Below are 4,723 nucleotides of genomic sequence, written 5' to 3'. Positions count from 1 at the left end.
CGGTTGCTTAGCCTTACGTCGCCCTTCCAAGGAACTTCAGGAAGGCGCCGCGTAACAGTAATGACGTATAGGCGAGGTGACGAGTGCCTATACGTTGTCAAATTAATTATTTGCATAATTACTTGAAAAATCATAAATCGTTTTAAATCATGAATTACTTATTATATTAATTGTTTCTTTCATATTCCTTGCTCATTATTATGCCTTGAATCCATGCTATAATTGCTACTTGACATTTAGCATACTAATTAGTAAAATGCCTATTTCATCCTTAATTTTCACAATTAATTACTACTTATCATTACTTGTTTCCTAAATAAATTATAATAATTATTTGCTTTGTTGCATAATAATTTCTTATTAAATGTGGTATTTATTGGAGTATTTTTACATTTAAGAGTTATTAAATTATATTGTTGGAGCGGGTTGCACACCGCAACGAATTTTATTTTAAGTTTATATTGTTGGAGAGGGTTGCACGCCACAACGAAATTTAATTGAAAGATTATATTGTTGGATCGGGTTGCACGACGCAACAGATTTTATTTTAAGTTTATATTGTTGGAGCGGGTTGCACGCCGCAACGGAAATAAATTGAGGGATTATGACTGCTCAATTGACTTCAATTTTTTATATGATTTACCGGTCTTACTTCTATTATTATTATTATTATTATTATTATTATTATTATTATTATTATTATTATTATTATTATTATTATTATTATCATCATTATTATTATTATTATTATTATTATTATTATTATTATTATTATTATTATTATTATTATTATTATTATTATTATTATTACTAATGCGTACAGGTTAATGTAAGCGACCTTCCTTAGCCTCATCACTACTTCGTCGAGGTTAGGTTAATGTAAGCGACCTTCCTTAGCCTCATCACTACTTCGTCGAGGTTAGGCTCGGCACTTACAAAGTACATGTGATCGGTTGTACTCATACTACACTCTGTACTCCTTGTGCAGATACCGGAGTTGATCCTAGTGGCGCATAGTAGACTTGCTCAGATTCAGCTATTCGCAGGAGACTTAAGGTATAGTTGCATGGCGTTCGTATTTTTGAAGTCCCCTTCCACTTTATCATAGCTGTGTATTTCTTTCAGACAACTTTATTTTCATTCAGACCTTTATTTGTATTATTCTAGTAGCTCGTGCACTTGTGACACCAGTTCTAGGATGGTATTTAAACATCGCTATTATGATGGATTATTCACTTTATTTCAGACTTTATTTTCGCATTTATTTTTTTATTATTAATTAATTTAAAATTATTTATATATGGCAAATATTATTCTACCGTTGGCTTGCCTAGCAAGTGAAATTTTAGGTTTCATCACGACCGAAGGTGAAAATTTCGGATGGTGACATAAAGTAACTTTCAAGTTGAATTTTTTGGCTCCAGAATAATTTTAGTTGGAAAATATTCAGATCACTCGTTTGAAAATATTTTGAAGGAAAAATGAATTCCATTTCATGCAATATCACTTGGAAGAGCCCAAATGGGGTTAGCACAGTAAATTCACGGGTATCTGGGTCATTTATACGAACTCAATGCCATTTTTACCCTTCTCTCCCAAAGTTCATCTAAATTCAAAATTTGCATGAAATCTCTCATAAATTCAATTTTTGTTTTTTCCCAATACATGAAGAATCGAAAAAGATGTACACATCCATCATTTCTCATAAACAATTAATATTTGTTATAAAATAAAGACGGTAAAGTAAAGACAAGTATAGAGAAAAACTGATATATTATTCAAACTTCAAACTTATGTACATAATGAACTGAAATCTCCTCTATTTATAGAAGAAAGCAAGTTGTTGTGTAAGCTGCTTCTGCAAGCTATTGTGTAAGCTGCTTCTGCTACTGTACCAGATATAGATAATCTTCTACCAGAGGTAATGTTTATCCATAACGGAGTACCGAAATGATAAGCTCATTATACCAGATATAGATAGTCTTCTACCGGGGGTAATGTTTATCCATAGTGGGGTACCGGGATAAGCTCATTGTACCAAATATACATAATTTTCTATCGGGTGTAATATTTATCCATAGTAGGGTACCGAAAGGATAAGCTCATTATACCAGATATAGATAATCTTCTACTAGGTGTGATGTTTATCCATAACGGGATACTGAAAGGATAAGCTCATTGTACCAAATATAGATAATCTTCTACCGGAGGTGATGTTTATCCATAACGGGGTACCGAAAGGATAAACTTCTTCAGGAGACTTATTTCTAATAAAGAACTAAATAGATAAACATATTTACGGCGGAATCTCATATAGATAAGCTTTTTCAGGAAGCTTATTTACAACGGAGTACTAAATAAGCATCCATAATATAATATATTTATAACACTCCCCTTTGGATGTTCATTAAAAAATAATGTGCCTCATTAAAATCTTACTAGAAAAAATCCCGTGGAAAAAAATTCTAGTGAAGGAAAAAGAGTACACATATTTAGTAATACGCATAACTAGTTGTTTTATTAAAAACCTTATAAGGAAAACCCTGTGGGAAAACCCTTAGTAAGGAAACAAGAGTATAGCGCGTGTTTTACTCGCCCTGATAAAAACCTTGTTTCACATATTTGAGTCTTCGCATTCCAATCTTGTATACCATCTTCTCAAAAGTTGAAGTTGACAAAGATTTAGTGAATAAATCTGCCGAATTGTCACTTGAACGGATTTGTTGCACATCAATGTCATCATTTTTCTGAAGATCATGTGTGTAGAATAATTTTTGTGAAATATGCTTCGTTCTATCTCCTTTTATAAATCTCCCTTTTAATTGGGCTATGCATGCAGTATTGTCTTCGTATAAAATTGTGGATCTTTTATCACATTCCAAACTATATTTTTCTTGAATAAAATTAATCACTGATCTCAACCATACGCATTCCCTACTTGCTTCATGAATAGTTATTATGACAGTAGATTGCTTTGTGGAGCGCAATGATATGTTTGCTAGTAAATTAACAAAAAATACTATGTTAGACTTTGTAGCATTAGCAAGATACATAAGTGTACTAATTGCATGAAGATAAGGTATTTCGGGACCAAGGAGTTCCTCATCCTCTTCTGAAGGTCGGAACAAATAATTTTTACTTCAAGTGATCGAACAACTATTGATATACTCAATGGGTGCGCTTTGTCCATGTAAAAGCATTTTTAGACCCTTTCTGTATAGCCAGATTGGTGGATAAAGATCCCGTCTGCTAAATGTTCAATTTGCAGACCAAGACAAAATTTTGTCTTTCCAAGATCTTTCATCTCAAATTCTTTCTTAAGATATTCAATTGCCTTTTGGAGCTCTTCTCGAGTTCCAACAAGATTTATGTCATCAACATAAATAGCAAGTATAACAAATTCTGATGCCATTTTCTTTATAAAAGTACATGGACAAATAACATCATTTATGTAACCTTCTTTCATCAAATATGAACTAAGGCGATTATATCACATAGGCCCAGATTGATTTAAATCATACAAAAATATTTGTAATCTGATTGAGTACATTTCACGATACTTTAAACTATTTGCTTCAGGCATTTTAAATTATTTAGGGATCTTCATATAGACTTAATCAAATGAGTCATATAGGTTATAACTTGCATTTAGATGACATGACATCTTGAGGTGTTTGGACTACAAGTCTGATCCTCGTAATCTTTTATAATATTGTGAACTATATTGTATCAAATATATCGTCGGCGATCATTTTGTATCGGTTCCTAAGCGACATAACTTGTTGTGATCTCATCACTTTCTTTATTTTCAGGTACCTGAACTTCTTATGGAGTTTCATGATGTGTTATGTCGTGGGCTCTTCTAGAGCTCATTTCCTCCTCATTATGATCATTTTGATCATTTGCTCCTATCATTTTTCAAGGATTGTTACCTTTGGAACCGATCGGTTTATTACGCTTCATGCGTGTAGTAAACTTTATCCTTCAGGGACTTTAATTTTAATAGGAGCATTTGCAGCTGAAATATGATATTTAATTTTGGATCAGCAAATGCTTCTGGAATTTGACTTGAATTATCTTCTAAACGAGGATCATATTAATGATAATTTGATTCATATAGCATATTTTTTAGCTGTTTATTCCATCCCCCAAATGTTAGAAAAACTAACACATATCCCCAATCTTCTTTGGGAAACCTATCTTTGTGCATTGTGGTAGAGAAATTAATCATATACCACATATCAAAAGTTATTAGATGGTAAAAATATTTAGTTTATGATCCTAAACCAATTGTGAGGGGATGACTTATCACATTTTGTTGGTCTGATGCATACAAGTGTTGTTATATGCAATTTAGAAAATTTTAGACCAACACATGAGGTTTTGTTCTCATAAGCAATAGTTTAATCATTAATAGGAGGTATTCAATTATAAACTAGCTTGGATATAAACCAACATCATCAAGATTAACTATCTTGATTTCATAATCTGAAAATTATGCCCTTATTGACAAAAGTAATTTCAAATGCCAAACTGCAGGTTTACAATAAATACACATGTAACCATCTCATATATGCATCAATATGTGATTTACATGATAGTTGAATGAGCCAATATTCATATTTTATATGTTTCAGAATTCAGGGGTCTTAGTCCCAACTTTAGCTGGTATAACCAATTTATTATAAGAACAAGAAACACAAGAGAATTTTTGAAGAATCTT

Source organism: Nicotiana tomentosiformis, chromosome 7 (assembly GCF_000390325.3).
Source record: "Nicotiana tomentosiformis chromosome 7, ASM39032v3, whole genome shotgun sequence".
In the NCBI taxonomy this organism is placed as follows: domain Eukaryota; kingdom Viridiplantae; phylum Streptophyta; class Magnoliopsida; order Solanales; family Solanaceae; genus Nicotiana; species Nicotiana tomentosiformis.
Note: the sequence above shows the minus strand (reverse complement) of the source record.